The sequence below is a fragment of the Bos indicus x Bos taurus genome, chromosome 21 (assembly GCF_003369695.1).
Source record: "Bos indicus x Bos taurus breed Angus x Brahman F1 hybrid chromosome 21, Bos_hybrid_MaternalHap_v2.0, whole genome shotgun sequence".
NCBI classification, from domain to species: Eukaryota; Metazoa; Chordata; class Mammalia; order Artiodactyla; family Bovidae; genus Bos; species Bos indicus x Bos taurus.
In genome coordinates this window covers 17,045,684-17,070,972 of record NC_040096.1, presented here as the reverse complement: position 1 = coordinate 17,070,972, position 25,289 = coordinate 17,045,684, and the positions used below count along the sequence as shown (strand labels likewise).

Sequence of the window (25,289 nt, the reverse complement as noted above, 5' to 3'; positions counted from 1 at the left end):
ACCATGAAAAGCAAAAACAAAGCAACAAGACAAACACTCTATTTCCTATTTGGGGCACCGCTGTCTGAGGACACAACCCTGGGTCACTGGTGACGTTGTTAAGCTGTGAACCAACTCTATAAAACCACCGACCTGTAGACTTTCACGGTTGTTCGGTTGCTCGGCTGTGTCCGATCTGCGAGCCCAGGACTGCAGCACGCCAGGTCTCCCTGTCCTTCGTAGACTTTCAGGCACATGAAATGGTAAGCATCCTCACTCATAAAAGCTATTTTCAATCAGGTTGTTTGTCACGAAGAGGGAGAAAAGAACATTTTTACACCTCTGCTTGTCCTCTTCCAAATCATGAGTTAATAAACAGGAAAGAAATTGATTTCACAGACTACGGCCAGCCCCGGAGAATCCTGCCATTCCACCGGTGCTAAGAGACAGTGCAGTCGTACAGATGCTTAGTTCGTAATGTTCTCGCTCAGCTCTGAGCTAGAATGAATCAGCACAATATTGTTTTCCTTTAAGTAAAAATTATGGCTATCAGCGGAGGGAAAAAACACGCCACAAAATCTCCACTGGCATTAATATATGCACTGCTATATTTACCAATAAATATTTTACACTATTTAGAAGAATAACACAAAACCATTATCTCACCCACAGTAATAATAAATGAGCAATTAAAGAAGGCAGGATGCGACATGCCTCCATTTTCCTTTAATGATCCTTTTAAATGAATCATTGAGTAATTCCCTGTTGTTTAAGACTTTCCTATTAAAAAAAAAAAAAAAAACCGACTTGCCAAGCTTTCTAGTAGAGGCAGGCAGCTGAAAGAACAAACACTGTCTTTCACAGTCTGTGGGGTTTTGAACTACAATTTTCTCAAATACTGTTTTGAATTTGTTGCTCACTTGCTTTGAAATATTTGTCTCCCTGTTGCCTTCCTCCTCCTGACTCTCCATTAAGATATAAGACCCTTCACATCGCTCAGCTTCAGGAGTTCCTCTCCATCCACTCCCCCAACCCCAATACCATGTATATTGGCCTCAAAGGACCAGTCACTGTGCCCCAAGCCCATCATAGGCTCCTATGCCTTCAAAGTTTTGCTCACATTGCTTCTACTGATGGAGTATTATTTCTCCTTGTGAAGAACATGAAACCTACTTGTATTTAGCCCATGAAACCTACTTGTGCTTAGCCTATGAAACCTACTTGTACTTAGCCCATGAGACCTACCTGTATTTAGCCCATGAAACCTACTTGTATTTCAATTCCAAGCTCAAGTTCCCTTTCTACAGTTTTTCCGCATTACCTACCTTCCTGGCACTCATTACTCAAAACTGCCACATGTCTGCATACGTTGGGCACCGTACAACTGCGAGGCATGCCATTCGCAAGGACTACCACATAATCAATGCCCTCTAAAGTGGGATGGTGCAGTGGCCCAGCCCGTCCAAGAACAGAATTATTTGCTCTAAATATTTGATTTCTCACAATCCACTTTGCCCCTCCTTTTATTAGAATTCTAACTAAATCCTGGTTATTTTCTTGCCTCTGTGTTTTGGTTGTCTATTGCAGGGGTAACAAACCACCCTGATGCCTATTGGATTAAAGCAATAGCCTTTACATTTTCTCTCTTGATTTTGTGGACAGGGAATTTGGGCAGCGCTTAACTGGGAGAGTCTTCTACTTCCCAAGGTGTTAACTATGGTCTCTGGGTGGCATTCAGCTGGCAAATGAATGACTGGTCTGGAGGGTCTATGATGGCTTCATTTGTGTGTCTGATACCTTGGCACAGATGGCTTCTGTTTGGCAGGCTGAAGGACTGGGCTCATCGTGGACTATGAACCAGAATGCCTTCATGCGGCCTTTCCAACATGTTAGTCTTAAGCAACTTGGACTTCTTACACGGCGGATCAAGCATCCCAAGAGAACTGAGTAGACGTTGCAAGGCCTCTTTTGGCTTAGCCTCAGTTTAACCATCACCTCTGCCGCATCCTATTGGCCAGTCAGGTTACCGATGATAGCCCAGATTTGAGTGGATGGAATTAATCTCTACCTCTCAACTGGAGGAGTAGAAAAAAATTGAAGCAATTTTTAATCTCCCACACTCTCCTTAGACTTTAAGCTCCTCCAGAACAAGTATTTTACCTCATTTCCCATTGGGGTCCCCAGGTTCTAGTGTGGCATCTTACACAAAGTAGGTATTCAGTAAACATTCCGAATGTTATAAAATGGGAAGAGATAGGATGGAAAGGAATTGAATGGAATGGCTTGGGAAGGGATGGGATGAATGGGATAAAATGGAATGGGATATAATGGAATGGAATGAAATGGAAACTTAATATGAAATCTGCCAGAGCCTTGCTATCCTATTCTCTTTGATGACAGGATTTACCTCAAAGCATATTCCAGTGAGAACATCCTTACACAAATTTATGACAAGCTATAAAGATCAACTTTTCTATGAATCCAGCAACCGAACAAACAATTATAGGCTGCCTAGTATCAGTTCAGTTCAGTTCAGTCGCTCAGTCGTGTCCAACTCTTTGCGACCCCATGAATTGCACACGCCAGGCCTCCCTGTCCATCACCAACTCCCAGAGTTCACTCAGACTCACGTCCATCGAGTCAGTGATGCCATCCAGGATGCCTATTATGGTGCTAGTGGTTAAGAACCCACCTGCCAATGCAAGACTCACACACACACCCTAGGATCCCCCTGGAGGAAGGCAGGGCAACCCACTCTAGTATTCTTGCCTGGAGAAGCCCATGGACAGAGAAGCCTGGCGGGCTACAGTCCATGGGATCACCAAGAGTTGGACACGACTGACGTGATGCAGCATCATGTGCCAAGAACTGTGTTAATAAATAGGGAACATCAATATGACCCCAGCCAATGTGGAGGGAAAAGAAGTATCCCATGCCTCTTTCTGAAATTTTCTCAAGTCTACACCCAACTTTACTGAACAGAGGGGAAAAAAGGCCATCCCAATCCCATTTTCTGTAACACCCCTGATATCACAGAAATAGAGTGCTTACACTCTGCTACTCTGTTCCCACAGATGGAAAGAATAAGCCCATGAAATTTTAATTCTTGATCTCTAGAGAATAAGACAGAACCTCTTCCAAATTCATGAGCCAAGAGCACAGGACACAGCTCATAGCCCAAGAAAACCATATTGCCAAAAATAAATTTGTTCTTCAGTCACGCAGTTTGAACACTCACTAGAAATGGTCCATTGGCTAAAGAAAAGATATTATTAAATTTGGAGCTGGTAATGAGTGATAAAAGAGGGTACTGATCACAAACTTCAATGACTGAAAATGATTATTATACCAGAAATGGTGACCAATAGCTTTCTGTCTTCACACAAGAAGAAATAGGAAGAAGTTGCATAGTTAGAAGTTTAGTTGGGGCAGAAGGAAAAACTTCCTTTCAGGGCTGAGACGAGTTCAAAAGAGGGAGAGTTGTTTTAAATGAGTATGGACTGAAATATCTACGAAAGTGTGAAAGAGTTAGTTGCTCGATCATGTCCGACTCTTTGTGACCCCATGGACTGTAGCCCCAGGGACTGAACACAGGTCTCTGGCATTGCAGGTAGATTCTTTACTGTCTGAGCCACCAGATGGTTATGAAATAGTTTTTATTTATTTATTTATTTAAATTGGAGGATAATTACACATTGTGATGGTTTTTGCCATAAATCAACATGAATCGACCATAGGCATACATGTGTCCCCTCCACCCTGAGCCCCCCACCCACCCACCTCCCTCCCCACCCCATCCCTCCAGGCTGTCACACAGCACTGGCTTTGGGTGCCCTGCTTCATACATCAAACTCCCACTGGTTATTTATTTTACATATAATAATGTATATATGTAGCTTCAGTGCTATTCTTTCAAATCATCCCACCTTCTCCTTAGTTCTAATGAGGTGGATGAACCTAGAACCTACTATATGGAGTGAATTAAATCACAAAGAGAAAGACAAATATCATATACTAACACATATGTATGGAATCTAGAAAGATGGAACCAATGATCCTACATGCAGGGAAACAAAGGAGACACAGATGTAAAGAAATGAGAGTTTTCTCAATATGATAGCTGTTGGGCTGGAAATAGCAAAAAAAAAAAAATAAGAAGCTTGCCATAATTACAGAAGCTGGGTGATGTGGTTTTATAATATTAAAAAATAAACATCATTCCAAAATAGAATAAAGTGAAATGGTATGTAATGTTTTCTGTCTTAGGAGGACTCTTGAGAATGAACAAGTCATACAGAGGGCAGTAAGTCCAAAAGAGAAAAACAAATATACTATATTAAATTCATATATGTGGAATCCAGAAAAACTGTGTACATGATCTTATTTGCAAAGCAGAATCATAGACACAGGTGTAGAGAACAAATGTCTGGATGCCCAGGGAGAAAGGAGGGGATGGAAAGAATCGGGAGATTGGGACGGACACGTATACACTATTGAGACTATGTATAAAATAGATAACTAGTGGGGATCTACTGTGCAGCACAGGAAACTGTTTAATGCACTGTGGTGACCTGAATGGGAAGGAAGTCCAAAAGGGAGGGACTTACGTACATTTAAGTGTATACATACGTATATATATACGTACATGTATCCATATAGCTGATTCACTTTGCTGTGCAGTAGGAACTAACCCGGAGAAGGCAGTGGCACCCACTCCAGTACTCTTGCCTGGAGAATCCCATGGATGGAGGAGCCTGGTGGGCTACAGTCCATGGGGTCGCTAAGAGTCGGACACAACTGAGCAACTTCACTTTCACTTTTCACTTTCATGCATTGGAGAAGGAAATGGCAACCCACTCCAGTGTTCTTGCCTGGAGAATCCCAGGGATGGGGGAGCCTGGTGGGCTGCCGTCTGTGGGGTCGCACAGAGTTGGACACGACTGACGCAACTTAGCAGCAGCGGCAGCAGGAACTAACACACCATTGTAAAGCAACTGTACTCCATTTAAAATTAGTTTTTTTTAATTTAAAAATACTTCACTACCAGTAAAAGAATGAACAATCCCACTAGTATCTTTCCTCATAATTCTTGGGCTCCAGAATTTGACAAATGCCCTAGTCATATATTGGGTCTTACAAAATTAATTGTTAAGAATACAGTGAAGAGGAACTAAAGGGCCTCTTGATGAAAATGAAAGAGGAGAGTGAAAAAGCTGGCTTGAAACTCAACATTCAAAAAATGAAGATTATGGCATCTAGTCCCATCATTTCATGGCAAATAGGAGGGGAAACAGTGGAAACAGTGACAGACTTTATTTTCTCAGGCTTCAAAATTACTGCAGATGGTAACTGCAGCCATGAAATTAAAAGATGCTTGCTCCTTGGAAGAAAAGCTATGACCAACCTAGACAGCATATTAAAAAGAAGAGACATTACTTTCCCAACAAAGCTATGGCTTTTCCAGTAGTCATGTATGAATGTAAGAGTTGGACCATAAAGAAGGCTAAGCACCAAAGAACTGAAGCTTTTGAACAGCAGTGCTGGAGAAGACTCTTGAGAGTCTTTTGGACTGCAAGGAGATCCAACCAGTCAATCCTAAAGGAAATCAGTCCTGAATATTCATTGGAAGGACTGATGCTGAAGCTGAAGCTCCAATATTTTGGCCACCCAATTTGAAGAACTGACACATTGGAAAAGACCCTGATGCTGGGAAAGATTGAAGGCAGGAGGAGAAGGGGATGACAGAGAATGAGATGGTTAGATGAGATCACCAACTCAATGGACATAAGTTCAAGCAAGCTCCAGGAAATGACAGACAGGGAAGTCTGGCGTGCTGCAGTCCATGGGGTTACAAAAGCAACTGACCAACAACAAAGAATACCAATGTTCTCCCTTCTAAGTAAAGGGGCATACATGGTTCAGCCTCTGGTAAAGTTAGAAGGTGGTCTATTTTTTATTTGGCAAATATTGTCAGGTACTTACTTTGTACCAGGTACTGTGTTAGGTGGCAGGAATAACACTGATAGCGTACATACACACAGTCCCTGCCCTCATCAAACTTTCAAGCCAGTTAGAAAGGCAGATAGCAAAAAAAAAAAAAAAAAAGAAAGGCAGATAGCTAAATAGTCACCCAAAGAAATGTAGAATTGCAACTGAGGATAAGTACCCAAGTGTATGTTGTCATGTGACCATAAAATAAGGTTATTCGATGTTAATCAGTACAGGATTTCCTTAAGAAATAACACACTTATTTGCAAAGTGGAAATAGAAACACAGATGTATGGATACTAAAGGGAGAAAGAGGGTGGTAGGATGAATTGGGAGATTGGGATTGACATACATACACTATTGATACTACGTATAAAATAGATAACTAAAGAGGGCTTCCCAGTGGTGCTGGTGGTAAGGAACCACTTTACCTGCCGTTGCAGGTAGACATAAGAGATATGGGTTCGATCCTTGTGTCGGGAAGATCCCCTGGAGGAGGGCACAGCAACCAATTCCAATATTCTTGCCTGGAGAATCCCATGGACAGAGGAGCTTGGCAGGCTGTAGTCCATAGGGTTGCAAAAAGTTTGACACAACTGAAGGGACTTCGCATGCACATGCAATGAGAACCCACTGTATAGAACAGGGAATCCTGCTCATTGCTCTGTGGTGACCTAAATGGGAAGGAAATCAAAACAGAGGGAATATATGGATAGGTATAGCTGGCTCACTTTGCTGTATAGCAGAAACCAGCACAACATTGTAAAGCCACTATGCTCCAATAAAAAAATAATAATAAAATTTTCCTTTTCTTTTTTAAAAAACAAGTAGCACTTCAGCTTAGAGTGAAAGAATAAGCTAGCATTAACTAGGAGAAAATTGGAGGGCAGAATGCTCAGGATGAAACCAGGCAAATGAGAGTAGTGTAGAGTTATATAGCTGGTAGAAACATGCAAAGATAAGGGAGATAAAGAAGGGCAGTAAAGTTAGGGTAGAGAAAGGGACAGGGGTGTTTGAAGCATGTACCTTAATTCAAATAGACCTTGGTCACCAAAACCTTTGTACAACTTACTCTCTTTCCTACATTATTGGACTAATCACTGAACCCAGCTCAAGTATACAATTGGGTGAGAAATACCGTAATGGATGCAAAACACTTAGCTCTCTGCCTAAGTCACAATAGATGTTCGATTGGCTATTGGGGAATAAACATGGCCATGAGCATGCCTAACAAAAGGTGAGTCGTCTAAAAACAGATCTGAAGATCTTTAGAAATGCATCTTCCTGGATCAATTTTACACCCAGATCACGATGTTTTCAATTTAGCAGGATACTCTTAAGGAGGAGAGAAAAATAACCAAAACAAGTGAAAATGGTGAGGTTGTGTCCTCTGAAAAGAGACCATTTATAATCCTACGCTTTGTCTATGTCCAGCACATTTATTGCCGCTTGGTAAACAGTAAAGACTCTGAGTCATAATCATTACAACAGCAATCAACAGCATCACACCCTTGAGATGTTCTCTGATTTCTTTTAAATGACAATCAGCGGAAAGCAGACTTGTCTCCATTTCTAGGAAGGCTGTGAAGTCGCTCCAGAACACAGTTGACAAACAACAGCACAAAACTTGCAAGTTAGAATTAAGGCTCGCTGAAAAGAAGTGCCAAATTGTTTTCAGCTTTTCTGAATGGATTCTAAACAGAGCCAGTAAATAACATGTCCAGGTGCCTGTCACCCAGTGTTCAGTACCAAAGTGGAGGATGCGAGTGCTGCCTTCCTGTTCAATCAGCAGCTGCCACCCACCACCTTGATCCTCTCTGAATCCATCAACCTCCCAAGCACACAGGGAAGACTAAAAGCACTGGGACAGGGAGGCTTCATTCTGCCACTGAAAGGCCCCAGAACCAAGCAGTTTCCAAAACCACAAAGAAGAAGCCCTTTTCTGGGTTGTTCCACCCAGCTAGTTCTTAGCCAGCTGGTCTAAAGCACAGTCACGAAGCAACAAAAGTTTGACTCGGGTGTCCTCATGTCTCCCATTTCAGGGACCCCATCATTTTGTGGTTTTGCTCCACCACTTGGCTGCTCTCTAACCTAGTCTTAGACCTTCCCCAACCCACTCTGAAAAGCTGCTTTTCAGAGGTATTCTGTACCTTGAGGGTTAAGAACTAGGCATCAGGTTATGAACTGACATCCCACATAGCCCATAACGGGGCTTCCTAGGTGGCGCAGGGGTAAAGAATCCACCCGCCAGTGCAGGAGATGCAGGAGACTCAGGTTCGACCCCTGGGTCAGGAAGATCGCCTGAAGTAGGATATGGAACCTACTCCAGTACTTTTGCCTGGAAAATTCCATGGACAGAGGAGCCTGGCAATTACAGTCCATGGGGTTGCAAAGAGTCAGACACAACGGCGCACACACACACACAGCCCACAGTACTACAAATATTACCACCGAGTGCCCACTTGGCTTCGGATATCACTTACTCCTTAATCCTGAAAACTGTCTTGCAACTTGCATGCCGGATCTTAGTTCCCTGACCAGGGACCAAACCCATGGCCCCTGCAGTTCTGCAGTGCTTGCTACCTCTGAGTCCTAACCACTGGACCACTGGATTGCCTGAAATCGTCTTGCAATTTTGATATTTTTATTCCTACTGTACTAGTGAGGAGACCGCGGCCAAAGGAATAATTTCCTTGATAGCAAGAGTAACCTTTCTTCCTATTTTCTGAGTTGAGTTTTGAAAGCTACTAAATTTGAAAAAAAAAAAATCACTTTCAAAGTAACTAATGTTTCTTTAGTGGAAACTCTCTGATTCTAGAGAACAAACTGACAAGTTTAAAACATGCCTATAAATGTTTTATCATACCTACGACCAAGAGGCGGGCTTCCCTCATAGCTCAATTGGTAAAGAATCTGCCTACAATGCAGGAGACCCAGGTTCAATCCCTGTAAGGAAGATTCCCTGGAGAAGGAAATGGCAACCCACTCCAGTATCCTTGCCTGGAGAATCCCGTGGACAGAAGAGCCTGGCGGGTTACAGTCAATGGGGGTCGCAAGAGTTGGACATGACTTAGCAACTAAAGAGAGAGAAAGACTAAGAGGTAGTATCTATGGCCCATATTCTTGAATCTTGGCCAAGTGACCCCCTTATTACCAATAAGGTAGCAGTTCTTATTGGTACCAATAAGGACTGTAGCAGAAGTGACAGTGCTTAACTTCCACGGCTAAGCCATAAAAAGTGATGAAACTCTACTTAGGTCACTGGGATCTTGCATCTGGGGCCCTGACCTGCCATGCGCAAGTACTGGATCCCCTAAAGCAGCCATGATGTGAAGATGCCCACACTACATTCACCTCCCATTGTTGTTATTTAATCACAAAATTGTGTCTGACCCTTTGCAATCCCATGGACTATAGCCCATCAGTTTCCTCTGTCCATAGGATTTCCCAGGCAAGAATAAAGGAGTCGGTTGTCATTTTCTTCCCCAGGGGAATCTTCCCAATCCAGGGATTAAAACCCTGTGTCTCTTGCATTGGCAGATGGATTCTTTACAACTGAGCCACCAGGGAAGCTGTGATAGACAGCCCCAATTTGAGCAGCTCCATAGGGATCACTCAGCATCAGCTGTGACCCATAGCAGCAAGAAATCTTGGCTATCCAGATCAGCTGAACCTTCAGATAATTGCATCCCCAGATGGCTTCCAATACAACACACAACAGACACCAACCAAGAACTACCCTGCCGAGTCCCTTCCAAACTGTGAGAAAAATGAAATGTTTGCTTTAAGCCACTGATATTGGGGTCATTCGTTATGCAGTAGTAGTAACTGAAATATAAACCCATCTCAAAAGTAGATCTATTAAAAAATGCGTTGAAAGTTTGATTTCCAAAAACCAGAATTTGGAACGCATGACAGTAAAAGAAAATGAGAAGGACCTAGACCTTTTAAACTCTGAAATATCACAAAGATTTTAGGAGCTTATTTCATTGGTTTTTGTGAGAGACCACGTGACAGCACAGAAAACGTCAGATGAGGAGACAGTAGACCCACTTCTCACCCAACTCTTCCTTTACAACTTTAGAGACATCGTTTACCTTCTCTAGCCTTTACTTGCTTTCCTCATTCTTCAACTAAGAGAACAAGAAGAGATGGCTTCTCAGGTCCCTCCCAACATTATGACCCTGTGGCATTTGATGAGGTCAGACTGGGCCAAAGAGAAGATCTTCAGGCTAACAGGTTAACTTTCTAGTTTGGGCGCTGTAGGCCAAGAGTGGCTGCTTAAACATGAATCAGACTGAAAATGAGAGATGAGAGAGCAAGAGATGGCATCTGTTCATTTTCTGGAAAAGCGCTCAAGGGTCTCAGAGGACAGATATGCCCTTGGAAACCTCAAGCAGTGCATGATGCTCTCTCAAAGATATCCCTCAAGATCCAGAGTAATCCAGAAAGAGGCCAGTGTTAACTTCAGGTCCAGGATCCCTGCTCTTGCCACTCCTGTGTGTGCCCTCCCTCCCACGACCTCTCCTCACCTTTGTGAACTTAAGGCAGCACTCTGCCATTTTAAAAAAAAACAGCTCTTACATTTGGCATTTTTCCCAGGGAGAGATTCTTTCCCTTTCAGTTCACAGATGCCGACGTCCGGGTGATGATGAATCCCAACACTTATCTCCCATTTTCACACTTTTCTTCTAATGCCTTTCTGGCCACCCTGCCCATTCTCTCTCAAAACCTTCCACTCTGCCAACTATTTTCTCTAAAGGATTTGCCAATGAATTAGCTTACACTAAGGTCTGGTTTCTCAAACTCGATACTATTGATACTTGGGGCCAGATAATTATTTGTTGAGGTGAAGATGGAGTGCCGACTTATGCTGTAGGATTTTTTTTGTTTGTTTAGATTTATGTATTTATCTATGGCTGCTCTGGGTCTTTGCTGCTGTACGTGGGCTTTCTCTAGTTGCACCAGGTGGGGACCCCTCTCTAGTTGCGGTGTGCAGGCTTCGTAATGCGGTGGTTTCTCTTGCTGCACAGCATGGGCTCTAGGGTGCACAGGTTCAATAGCTGTGGTGCATGGGTTTAGCCATCTCTTGGCATGTGGGATCTTCCTGGACCAGGGATCAAGCCCATGTCCCCTGCATTGGCAGGTAGATTCTTTAACACTGAGCCACCAGAGAAGCCCTCTTTTTTTTTTCAGTTTTAAGTGAGGTTCATAACAACAAGAGATAAAGGGTTTTTAACAAACACAGTAACAAATGGACATCTGATTGGTAGGAAACATTATCCTGTACACATCATAATTTTTTGTGTATCCTCAAAATACATAGCATTTACAGAGAGAACCACTGTTGTACAGCACAAGAGTATCTGAAGAGGCTAAATCAGAGTCAGGCTGTTTAACAGACACATTTTTTATATATATACTCTAAATGAAAACAGATTGAACTTTTGAGCTGGTAGGGTAGAAGGCAACTCTGCCAGCATGGCAGTTACAGCCCCCACTTTAGTCACATTTCCACCGTCCCATTTGCATGCATGACACATTAACAGTATCTAAAGGTAAATGAGCATTCTCTGGTGGCTGAGTGGTAAAGAATCTGCCTGCCAATGCAGGAGTCACGGGTTCGATCCCTGGTATGGGAAACTTCCACATGCCGAGAAGTGAGAAGGTAACAGGTAGGAAGGCCAGAAGTCCCCAAGTGGCAGGAGGAAATAAACTGCAAGTGGTAAACATTTTTTTTTCTTCCCTTCACTGTAGATGAAACTGGTTCTGTCTGTGACGACTGCCTATGACGACTAACCTTTTTTTTTTTTTCCTTTTCTCAAACGTTGAGCTAATAATGGATCAACAAACCAGTATTTGTGTCAATTGTTTATGGCCAGGGATGACACACCTCATGCCATCCTATCTCAGAAATGCATATTGTGGGAGAGGGGCCTGGTGAAACTCCCTCAGCCTTGAGGTGTCTCTCTTATCTGATTAGCAGCTCACTAACAGACATAAAATGCCTTGCTAAAAACTAGCAAAGGGGCCTTCTTTCTGTCCCCTTCTGATGTCTATGTCAAAAGCTTTCCCTATCTCTATTACACTTTAATAAAAACTCTGCTGCACAAAAAGCTCCAAGTAGTCAAGCCTCGTCTCTGACCCCAGATGGAAATCCTCTCCTCCGGAGGTCACGAATCCCGGAGTAACACACGGCTTGCAGAAGCAACTGAGACCGTGTGCCACAACTACTGAGCCCCCACGCCCTAGAGCCTGTGCTCCCCAACAAGGGAAGTCACCGCAGTGAGAAGCCCTCACCCTGCAATGAAGAGCAGCCCCCGCTCGCTGCAACCAGAGAAGCGTAAATGACACACTTTCTGGCAACCACAGCCATTGTTATGAACACGTTGCTCAAATTTTCTAGAACTAAACAGTCACTTGTACTCTCCTTTTATTTTTTAAAGTTGAAACATTTGGTGGTGCAGGTAAATTCCATTTAAGTTTATAACCTGTGCCACAGCAAGGAATGGTGATGTTCCTTACTCAACTTTAATAACTGAAAGTTGATTAACTGAGAAAAGAAAAAAAATTTTTTAATTTAAATATTCAATTTTAATAATAATAAAAATATTAATACTTTAATCATTATGGACAAAAGTTGTTCAAGAGGAGCTACTGAGGATGTGGGATGGTACAGGGCCCAATTGTAAATTTTCTTAAAAGTGCATCATCAGGTGTTCAGCGGCATCCCTGGTTTGTATTCATTGGATGCCAATGTGTAGCCCACCCAACTCCCACTCCCCCTAGTTGTGAAAACTGAACAACACTGCCAAATTCAAAACTGGCACTGGTCAAGAACCACTCTACTAATGAATTAGTGACTAATTCCTGTGTAACACAATATCCCTCCCAGTATATCTAATGAGAATAACATAAATCAAAGAAATAAAGCTTTTCTTGTTTCAAGGATCAGTGAAAAGCCAAGTCACAGAGATACATAGGGTCCTGGATCCTTTTGGTCACCCCACAAATTACTTCTCCCAGACAACTGTCTGTTTTCTTCTTGCATTCACAGCCAGCACTAGAGTTCTGGATCAGAGGTAAGGTCAATCAGATTCATAAACACACACGTACACACACTTGGTTAAATTGCAAACTAGTTGAATTTGGCAGATTTCATTCTATAGTGGATGCCACCAGCTACTCACCTGCTGGAAACTAAGACAATCAACCAAGAATTAAAATAAAGGCATGGCTTTGCTCTTACATGGGACATTACATCTATTTTTGAATGATTAATAATTATCCTCTGTGTAAAATGGTTGATTCTGTTATACTGAAAGAAAACACCCAGTGCATTCTAATAGGTAAAGAGTAAGATTTCCTCTTTGTTTTATTTCCAATATTTTCCCTGATTTTCCCGTGATTGGCTCAAAGCAGCAAACTAACATAATCGGAAGACATGTATTGGGTTGTAAACATGCCAGGGAGGCCTTTGTAAAGAAGCCAATAAGGTCTCAGCTCTCATAGCTCCCTCAGTCTATGAAAAGTTTGCTTAACTAAAGTTTGGTATGAGTAAAATTAGTAGACATAATAGTTATATGTCCCAACTCCTTTCATTCTGCTGTGTAAGTATAAATTGCTTCCTCATCTCTAGTAGATGAACTCTTTGGCTTAAAGAGATAAGAAAAAGACATATGGATGAGTTGCTAAGTCGCTTCAGTTGCGTCCGACTGTGTGTGACCCCATAGACGGCAGCCCACCAGGCTCCCCCGTCCCTGGGATTCTCCAGGCAAGAACAATGGAGTGGGTTGCCATTTCCTTCTCCAATGCATGAAAGTGAAAAGTGAAAGTGAAGTTGCTCAGTCGTGTCCAACCCTCAGCGACCCCATGGACTGCAGCCTTCCAGCCTCCTTCATCCATGGGATTTTCCAGGCAAGAGTACTGGAGTGGTGTGCCATTGCCTTCTCCGATGGATGAGTTAGCATATACTATATAAAAACGCCCTGCCTCCATTAATAAAAATAAGGCCCAAATCTGTAAGTTCAGCTTGTAAGGATGGGTTGGGGACCATCATGTGGAGAGGGGCAACTGCAACTCTAAGATTAATTCTCCTGCTCATGGGTATTCACCTCCCTCCCAAGCTGCTAGGATAGCATATTCCAGAATCAGGACATGAACTGTGCACACAACTCCAGCAGCTGTATTAAAGGAAGAGGAAGTAGATCTGGTAGATGGCTAGCTGGGCTCTGACAGAGTGCAGTCTCCTCAACTTCCTCTATGGTTTCCCAACAGGTAGGATCTCCCATCATGCCCTTGGCTGGCCTCCTGCTAGAGGACGCCATCTTTCCCTCCATTCTGTCTAAACTTGCTAACTACAGACCAAAATAAGCAAGATCAGGAGACACTGGATATACCACCCTGCATCAAAGGCAATTTTCCAATTCTTATTTCCTGTGTGAGGACCCACCCCACTCATGAAAGGTTGACTCTGGTTTCCAGTACACCTTTCGCGAAGAACCAAAAGTTCAAATTCAACGATAAGCACATTACTTTATAAGAAAAAATAGAAACAGTAACAACAAGAAGGAGTCAGTATATCATACAACCTACGACCAAAGTTGAAATCACAAAGTCCTTACACTTCTGGGTGAGTTACAGCATAGAAAATAGTCATCAACAGCTAAAAGCAAAAATACCAAAGGCTGAACATTAATACTTCCAGTAGGGATTTCACTGGTGGTCTAGTAATTAAGACTCTGCCTTGCAAGGCAGGGAACTTGGGTTCAATCCCTGATCAGGGAATTAAGACCCCACATGCCGAGGGGCAACTAAGCCCATGTATGAAGAGTCCCTGAGTAGCAAGGAAAGATCCTGCATGACACAGCGAACATCCCTCATGCCACAACTAAGACTCAATGCACCCAAATAAACAAATAAATATTAAAAAAAATAATAATTCCAGTAGTTGTTTCCTTATTTGGAGGCCAGAGTGCTGGTGAGCACCTCAGAAAATGCCTGTCAATACTCAGCTTTAAGTTTCTATGAAAAGCGATTACTCATCCTATCTAAATAGCATACCCTCTTCATCACAGGAGGCACTTCTCAGAAGGATCTCAAGCCACTTCATGAGCTTGTTGGACCAGCTGCCCCAGGCCAAACACCTCTGAGGAACCTCAACTGTGGTTTCCATCCTAGTCATTCTCATCTTCAAAGCAAAATGCTTCCAACCAAATATATCCAGGAATCTCAGTGCTATGTGGGCAGCTGCAATGGAGTTTGTTTCAAGATTTGTTATATTAATTATAGCCACAGATGCGTGCGTGCTCAGTAGTGTCTGACTCCTCACAACTCCATGGACGATAGCCTGCCAGGCTCCCTGGTCCATGAATTTTCCAGGCAAGAATACTGGACTAGGTTGCCATTTCCTTCCCCAGGTGATCTTCCCAACCCAGGGGTCAAAGCTGGGTCTGCTCTATTGGCGGGTGGATTCTCTACCACCATGCGACCTGGGGAGTACCCCTCTCACCCCAGTGCAACTGCTCAACAAAAAGCAGTTTTGAAATAAGTTAGTAATGTTATTTATCTTTCCGAATATTCTATAGCTTCATTTTCAGGACACCCAAAGACTACTTAGGCTTCCCTCATAGCTCAGTTGGTAAAGACTCCACCTGCAATGCAGGAGACTCTGGTTCACTTCCTGGGTCAGGAAGATCTGCTGGAGAAGGGATAGGCTACCCACTCCAGTATTCTTGGGCTTCCTTTGTGGCTCACCTGGTAAAGAATTCGCCTGCAATGTGGGAGACCTGGGCTCGATCCCTGGGTTGGGAAGATCCCCTGGAGAAGGGAAGGCTACCCACTCCAGCATTCTGGCCTGGAGAATTCCAGTCCATGGGGTCACAAAGAGTCAGACACAACTAAGTGACCTTCACTTTCACTTTAAAGATCACTTAGTTAATAATGTATTTTTCATCTGTATCTCTATCACAGATCTTGTTGATCTCTTTGGTGAATGAAGAGGTTCAAAATGTAATCATTAGGTGACATGTATCAGTGAGAGTATGTTGCAAATCATTCTCCCAGAGAAGGTTCATTCCCTACCAATAGAAATTTCTTTTTAACACATGATTAAATTCACACAGACTCTCCCATCTATTTGTGGAATATCTTGGAGACCTCTTTGGAAATGTGAAATCACACACTGAAGTTATTAAGATCCACTGGTGTCACCCGAGAACTCTAACGGGGACACGGTGACTTCTTGAAGTACATTCCTCTTGGTTGTTCATAATTTCACAAGAGATTCTTCAAGCACTCATACCTCATGAATCTCACTTATATTTCATGAAGTCAAGGGAGCAGGTCAGAGGTAAGGTGAGATGAAGATACTGATACAAACTGACATCTCTTTTTTTTTCATATTCATGTCCAAGAAACCAGAAGATTCTGGAAAAACAATGTTAGCAGGCTGGGTTATAAAAACTGATGAGAGTTGAGAGATTAAATAAATGGGAAAGATAATTTTAAAAAGAGCTACAAAGGGTAGAGGCTATGGTTCCACCTTCAAGGCTTCAAGGGTCAGAGACTGTAAAAGGCCAGTGGGAGAAGAATGGTCTATCAAAAGATTCAGCAAACAGGCCCTGGATATTTGGCAAGTAGTCAGGTAAGTCACAATTTTAATAGTCCAGAAAAGTGTCTGCAGCTGTGTAGAATCACATAAACCACAAAGAGGACATCAGGCAACTCTCTTGTAACTGCCAGGGCTGAATTCCAAGAACTAAGGAGATATTCAGCAAGCTCTTAGCTAAATGCTCCCTCTTAAGGAGGACACATTTGTTTCAATTCGCCTTTCTGGAACTCAGCTTTATGTTGAAATTACCAAATATCATGATGATGGAAGTTGCTTTTGATTGCATCTTTTCAAGGAATCTGAGAGACATGGCTGGTACACAGGTTCACAGGGATGCAGTGGCATCTCCCTGCCTTCCAGAGAAGGTTCATTTCCCACCAGTAGGAATTTCTCTTTAACACATTATTAAATGAAGCTACAGGTTGAAGAGAAATGAAAGGAAAATTACTGCTTGAAAGTCACCAAGAAGTACAGTCACAGAGAGTCGTGACTTCCTACATAAGCAGTAGCTAGACACAAAAATACTGACATTTTATCCATGTCCATACTGAATTCAGTATATGAGAATGACTAATAGGAGTTCTGGGAAAAGTGTGTGAGAAGGGGAGAAAATGTAATTGTGAAAATCTTCATTATGAAAATAAAATGGGGGCTTCTCTGGTGGTCCAGCGGTTAAGAATCCACCTGCCAATGCAAGGAACATGAGTTCGATCCCTGGTCCGGGAAGAGCCCACACGCCCTGGAGTAATTAAGCCCATGTGCCACACCTACTGAGCCTGTGCTCTAGAGCCCTTGAGCCCCAGCTACTGAGACCACAAACCACAGCCACGGAAGCCCGCGCACCCTAGAGCCCGTGCTCCTCAACGGGAGAAGCCACCGCAACGAGAAGCCCGTGCACCACGACTACAGAGTAGCCCCCACTCTGCAACTAGAGAAAGCCTGCATGCAGCAACAGAGACCCAGCACAGCCAAATACAAATAAATCAATAAATCTTCTAAAAAAGTAAATGGTAGAGATGTATGCTGAGGAGGTAAGAAGTTCTTTCTAAATAGAAGCAACGTTTATTTTGGTTAGCCATGACTATCTCAATTTCAAGGTGGAAATCTCTTCTTAAAACCTTATGAATTGTTACAATAACCCGGTGTACAAGACAGCAAAAGAGACACTGATGTATAGAACAGTCTTATGGACTCTGTGGGAGAGGGAGAGGGTGGGAAGATTTGGGAGAATGGCAATGAAACATGTAAAATATCATGTAGGAAACGAGTTGCCAGTCCAGGTTCGATGCACGATGCTGGATGCTTGGGGCTGGTGCACTGGGACGGCCCAGAGGGATGGTATGGGGAGGGAGGAGGGAGGAGGGTTCGGGATGGGGAACATATGTATACCTGTGGCGGATTCATTTTGATATTTGGCAAAACTAATACAATTATGTAAAGTTTAAAAATAAAATAAAATTAGAAAAAAAGAAAACCTTATGAATTATTTCTAACTCTGTCTCAAGTTTTGGCTTTAATCTTCTCGAAGGAAGTCATCCAATTGTGTAAATAAAGCACCAGATTTTCCATGATTAAAAATTGAAGTTTTTTTCCTCTCCCATCAGGAAGACACGAATTAACTGGATAAGCAAAATCAAGGAGCCTTCAATCAATCAATTCAATCAATCAATTTATATAAAGGGATTGTTGTACTTTGGCGGGATGTTTGATCAAATTAGTTCCAAAGTCTCTTTTATTCTCTATAAAATAAAGTCTATCATTTGAACATCAACCAGTTTTATGCCCATTTACCAAGGGTAGTTATAACTGTGTCTTGTCATTACAGACTGTTTTAAGTTAATATATAATTAGATTAAGCATTAACGACCTTCTGAGTGATTTTCAGAGTTTCCATGGTCAATTGTCAAGCATTAGATGCTGAATGATCAGTCTAATCTTTTAGTCATAAGAAATTCATTTCAGAAGTCTGGTGTTTGAGCCACAGGATTAGAAATGCAGACATCCTTTGTAAGGAATACATTGATTTCCTGAAAACAATCTGATGAGTCAGTATCAAAGGCATGGATGAAGTCCACTAATGAAATGGAAGAGAAATCTTCATAGAGAATAAAATCCTTGAAACTTTTTCATAAACCTTTTAAATTTAGAATAATTTTTTGTTTTGGGTTTTTTCTTTTTATGTTTTGGCCGTAACACAGGGCATGTGGGATCTTAGTTCCCTGACCAGGGATTGAACCTGCGCCCCTAGCATTGGAAGCACAGTCTTAACCATTAGACTGCCAGGGAAGTCCCCCTAGAATAATTTTGATTGGCAGAAAAGTTGCAGAGATCCCTGTCACCTTCTTTCCCCATTGCTGACATCTTATAATGGTGCGGCACATTTGTCAAAACTAAGACACTGACATTGGTACATTATTAACTAGCCTCTAGATCTTCTTGGATTTGGCCAATTTTTATACTAACGTCTTCATTCTGTGCCAAATTCCCAACTAGGTTATCACATTGCATTTAGTTGTCATTTCTCCAGTCTCTTTTGGTCTGTGACAGTTTCTCAACCTTTCCTTTTTCCCATGACCTTGACAGTTTTGAGAAGTACTGAAAGGGTGCCCTCTAGAATGGTCCCTGATCTTTGGTTGTTTTTCAGTCGCTAAGTTGTGTCTGACTCTTTGGGACTCCATGGACTGCAGGACACCAGTCTCCTCTGTCCTTTACTATCTCCCAGAGTTTGCTTAAACTCATGTCCACTGAGTCTGTGATGCCATCCAACTAGATCATCCTCTGTCGCCTCCTTCTCTCCCCTTCATTAGCCAAGTTTATAAGTCTTCAGAAGGGAACTTCCCTTCCCATCATCTATCAGAGGTGTATGATAACATGATTCAACACTTGGATAAACTGACATTTGTCAGTTTTCTCCAATCGGAAGTTACTATGGTTCCCTTTCTACCTTTTGGAAAAGCAAGTCACTTGTCTAACCTACACAAGCTGAGAGGGTGAAATTAAGCTCCATCTCCTGAAAGGGGTAGTATCTACAAAAATTCTTTGAACCCTTGACCTTGAGGGGGAAATCCATTCAATGCATTCAGCTTTCATGAAAATATCTACATTCTGTCCCATCCTATTTTTCATCATCGCAGGCCCATTACTTCACTTAGATCAAGACTTTCTACAGCATTCTGTCAGCACTTCCTTCGACCGTGTCAGGAAATGGACAAAATCGTGTTGCTCCAATGACTGTTTTGCCATCAGCAGTGGATTCTGGCTGCTGAGAGAAGTGTAAGGAACTTGGAGACCATTCCTTGGAGAGACAGCTCGCATTCAAGCACAAATGTGTGCAGTAATTAGGTATGATGGGCTGCAATTTTCCTACTTCCTTTTCAAAGTAAATTGCTTTTTGAGTTGAAATATTCTCTGGCTTTCTTTCTCTCAAGTTGGACCTTGTAAGAAAATCCCCCTTTTCAAAAAGCCAAATTTGTTTCATTTCATCCTATAACTAATTTAATGCTAATTGTGCAGTGACTACATTAGGCATCACTAGATACATTGTGGAACGAAAACTCATCTGTCAACCTGAAAAGTGTAAGTAAGCCTAACAATGTATTCAAAGATTAACCTCTGAAAGGCTGCCTTTGAGGTCTAGGCTGGCTGAAACAGGGCTGCAGAAAAGTGCATTCTGGCTCTCAACATAGCAGACACTTTTAGAAACATGGGTTCCCCTTGAAATCCATGAGAATTCTACTAACAGATTAGAATCTCGGACTTTAGAAGTTCTCTAATCTGACTATTGTCAAATGCATGAAATAACCCATGTTCTGTGCTGTGCTAAGTCTCTTCAGTCAAGTCTGACTCTTCACGACCCTATGGACAATTGCCCACCAGGCTGCTCTGTCCATGGGGATTCTCCTGGTAAGAATGCTGGAGTAGGTTGCCATGCCCTCCTGCAGCGATATTTCCAACCCAGGGAACATCTGCATCTCTAAAGTCTCCTGCATTGGCAGGCAGCCTCTTTACCATTAGTACCATGTGGGAAGCCCGAGATAACCCATACAACACACAAATGATAAATTTCCTCATCTTTTTTTTTTTTTAAAATACATCCAAAGACAAGGAATCCAGCATCTCCCAAAGCAGCTTACACCACTGTTTGAAATTCTAATTTTAAAGAAGGTCATCCTTAGGCTCAGGCTTTCCTGGTGACTCAGTGGTAAAAAAAAAAAAAACCACCTGTCAATGCAGGGAGATGCAAGTTTGATCCCTGGGTCGGGTAGATCCCCTAGAGAAGGAAATGACAACCCACTCCAGTATTCTTCCCTGAGAAATCCCACAGACAGAGGAGTCTGACAGGCTATATATAGTCCAAGGGGTCACAAAGAGTCAGACACAAATTAGTGACTGAAAAACAACAACAAATCCTTAGACTGGGGGTATTTCTTTGTGATTGACAAATTTATATGTCTCCTAATCTCTATTTAAAAGGAATGATCAAATTTGTTTTCAAAATATTCCACACCAATGTATTTTTTTTCTTTTGTATATACTATGATAACAAAGAACAACTGAAAGCAAAGATTAAAGTCAAAGAAACAGATCCAACTTGGGGTGAAAATTGGCTCTTTCCTGCTGCTTTCTGAAGACTTAAGCCCATAATACTTAGGCCACTAAGTAATATGGAAACATCACTTAGCTTAGCTTTCGGAGTAACAGAGGCTGTTACAGAGAAGAATTTAGGGAGATGATGATAGAACTTTGCCTTGAAACCAATTGATGTAGAAGATAGATGGGCTCCAAGTTAGACATTTACAGCTGGCCTCCTGTTTGTATTTCACGGGCCGCAAAGAAATGGGCTTTGGGCTGGATACTTACAAATGTTAGCATTTTCTGAGACAAGAGATAAGTGGGCTCCAGTTAAGACATTTACAATCAGCCTCCTGTTTGCCCTCTGAAATGGAAGTAAGAACACAAACAAGGTAAACAGCCAGTGTTTGTCTCTTGTGAACACCTTAAGGTAATAGTCATGGCAGTAGTCAAGATAACAGTCACGGCAGGGACAAAGTGGGGTAAAACCCTGTTTGAGTAAAGGATTCAGGGATCTGATCTCCATTCCCCTCTCTTTTGGGACAGAGGAGACACTACACAGGCACAGAAAGCCTCCTTGTGGGTCAAAAGTCAAGGGATAACACCAGGCTATAATGAGTCTTGCTCCTCCCAGAAGCCTTCACTTCCAGACCCATGTTGGCTGAGAGGAGTGTGCACACCCAGGGGAGGGTCCCAGGGTAGGTCAGGTGTGGAAAAAGAAAGCAGGTAATTGGCCTGAAGGAAGGCAAAGAACCAGAAGTACTGATCTATATAAATGACTCAACCCCCTCTTCACTGTGCTCCTCCTCACTAGGGGGCCGCCCACAGCCTTTTATTCTGGGTGTGCGTTTCTGCCTTGCTTCTATCTCTGCTAATGAAACCCTTTCTCTGTGTGCTCTCCCATTTGTTGTTGGGCTCTGCCCCTAATAACAAACCTTGTACCTGCATTTACAGTTTCTGCCTCCTTGAGAAATGCATTTTCATTGGGGACAATGATCCAGGGGAAAATAGCTTCTAGCCTCTAGCCCTTGCTGGTCTGGTGGCTAGGATTCCTGGTCCTCATCCAGGCTGCTGCTGCTGCTGCTGCTAAGTCGCTTCAGTCGTCACACAGTCGGACTCTGTGCGACCCCAGAGACGGCAGCCCACCAGGCTCCCCCGTCCCTGGGATTCTCCAGGCAAGAACACTGGAGTGGGTTGCCATTTCCTTTTCCAATGCATGCAAGTGAAAAGTGAAAGTGAAGTCGCTCAGTCGTGTCCGACTCCTAGCGACCCCATGGACTGCAGCCCACCAGGCTCCTCTGTCCATGGGATTTTCCAGGCAAGAGTACTGGAGTGGGGTGCCATTGCCTTCTCCTCATCCAGGCTACTTAGGTTCAATTCCTGGGCAGGGACTTGGGATCTCACTTCACACTACTGCTCATTGCTGTCTTGCTGAGATCAAAACGGAGTTCATTTATCATATGAAGGGCAAAAGGACATTGGAACTTGTACTAGAGTTCCAAGGATACACAAAGGAAGGTAAAAGATGATCTGCAAAAGTAGGCTTTGCTTTTTTAATAGTTAGCCAATGCTCAGAATTGATGCTGAGAACAGGTTATGAACAAACTCTTCTCTTCCATGGCTTTCCTTCCACCATCACCGAAACCCTCACTCTCTTATCTCTTGTGGGGAGCCAGCCTTGGTGACAGGATTAAAAGTGGTATTGTGAGGGGCTTCCCCTACAATGGTTAAGACTTCGCCTTCCAATGCAGGGGGTATGTGTTCCATCCCTGGTTGGGGAACTAAGATCCCACATGCCTTATGGCCAAAAAACCAAAACGTGAAACAGAAGCAATATTGTAACTAATTCAATAAAGACTTGTAAAATGGTCACATTAAAAAAAAAAAATCCTTCCAAAAAAGTAGTCACATGGCCAACTTATGCCCTTTCCAGGATGCACACAATCAGAAGACCCCTGCAATCTGTCCAGATGCACTTTGGTCTGCATCTTTTGTCTACCCATTTTCTACATACAGACACCCATGCAGTGTGCACACAAATATATATACTCACACTTGCCACAGTCCTCATAGACCTCCTCTGCCCTATTCCAATTTTATGTGGGATTCCTATCCACTGGCCACTGTGATTCAGCCATATATTTATACAACTTAACCTTCCTGCTGGCTCAGCTGAACCAGTCAATCTGTTTTTCTGGGCTGTCGAAGCTGGTATCTCTCTCTGGTGTCATGACTTTGTCATGTTAAACTCCAGAACTACTGGCAGCATGTGAGGAGAGTCAGCAGAAAGAGCCAGGAGAAACTAATTGATCACAGGAAGGAAGAGTGAACTCAAGTGTTGTTGTTGCTGTGTGGCCTCTAAGTCCTGTCTGACTCTTCTGCGACCCCATGGACTGTAGCCCTCCAGGCTCCTCTGTCCATGGGATTCTCCAGGCAAGAATACTGGCATGGGTTTCCATTTCCTCCTCCAGGGGATCTTCCTGAGCCAGGGACTGAACCCACGTCTCCTGCATTGACAGGCAGACTCTGCCGCATGTTAAACAGATAGCTAGTGGGAAGATGCTGTGCGGCACAGGGAGCTCAGGTCAGTGCTCCATGATGACCTAGAGGGGAGGGATGTGGGGTGGGGTGAGATGGGAGCCTGGGGTAGGAAGGAGGTCCAGGAGGGAGAGGATGTATGTATGCACAAGGCTGTTTCCAGCTTCCCAGGTGGCACTAGTGGTAAAGCACTCGCCTGCCAGTACAGGAGACATAAGAGATGCAGGTTCAATCCCTGGGTCAGGAAGATCCCCTGGAGGAGGGTACGGCAACCCACTCCAGTATTCTTGCATGGAGAATCCCATGGACAGAGGAACCTGGTGGACTGTGGCCCACAGGGACACAAAGAGTTGGACACGACCAAAGCGACTTAGCATGCACGCATGGCTGATTCACTTCATTGTACAACAGAAACTAACACATCTTTGTACAGCAATCATACTCCAATTTTAAGAAATGAACCCTCATCAAGTCAGAGGTGAGATGCCACCTGGAGCAACTAGCGAAGACTTCAGAGCCTAAAGGGTTGGATCTTGGTTTTGCCACTTACTGGCTGTGCACCCCTCCCCTCTGCGTGCCCTCTCAGAGACTCCCAGAGAATACACGATATTCTCGCAGCATCTTCGTGTGGAAATGAGAAACCATGGCAATGAACTACCCGGAAGCCTGCCTGCAAATAGTGGATGCTAAAATGGGGGTTGCTATGATTATGCCTTCAGGAAGATCCCCTGGAGGAGGAAACGGCAACCCACTACAGTATTCCTGCCTGGGAAGTTCCATGGACAGAGGACCCTGGCGGGCTCTAGTCCACGCAGTTGCAAGGAGCTAGACACAACTGAGCAACTGAGCACACACACACACATGATTATGCCTACCTTAGGAGACCCTTTCTAAACAGCTGGTTAATGCTCTGAGTACATGAGAAATTGGTCATTGGTTATTAGTACAAATTTGCTTTCTAGCTCCACCCTCCCCCAAAAGCTTTAGTCTTCCTCATCCTTGGTTTATTGTGCTATTATAGAACCCAAAAGAAGAGGAATTCTCCTGTCCCACCTCATCACCCCTCCTTAATGTCTAGGCCTCCAGAAAAGCATTAATATTCAAGATGGATATGACAGAAAACAAGGTACTGGGTTCTAGATTTTTTTTTGAGCAAATACATTTTTTAAAATATTTTCTTGGTCGCATTGCACAGCAGGTGGGATCTGAGTTCCAAGACCAGGGATTGAACACATGTCCCCTGCGTGGGAAGCACAGAGTCTGAACCACATCGGATGGCTAGGATATTCCCCTGAGTGTATTTTTAATCTCTGCACCTGCTCTCCAGCACTGAATTTACACAGACACCCCCAGAGCAACCAAATAAAGGATACTTAAAATGCAGTTTCTCGCTGCCTTTGTTTTTGAAATGTAATTATAATGTTGTCATTGGTGCTGATTTGCAGAGGGCCAACAGTGCGCTTGATGCCGCAGAGTTCTTACAAAGACAGCCTTTTGTCAGCATAAACAGAGGGGAAAGATGCCTTGAATATTATTTTTGTTCTCTGAAATCCAACCTTCCAATTTGGAGTGTTTAGACTTTCTTCTCATTCTCCCCTAC

General features: G+C 43.1%; 1 protein-coding gene across 2 annotated transcripts in view; it reads right to left on the bottom strand.

Annotated features, from left to right (window-relative positions):
- Positions 1-25,289, bottom strand: part of AGBL1 (ATP/GTP binding protein like 1) — a 928,519-nt gene that overhangs the window by 863,576 nt on the left and 39,654 nt on the right. The window contains exon 1 of one of the 2 annotated variants that reach the window (XM_027520903.1): positions 133-252. The exons of the other annotated variant lie outside the window; for it this stretch is intronic. The gene's annotated coding sequence lies outside the window, so the exon portion shown is untranslated. Of the gene's footprint in view, positions 1-132; positions 253-25,289 lie in introns of those variants that run through there. 2 annotated transcript variants of the gene reach the window in all.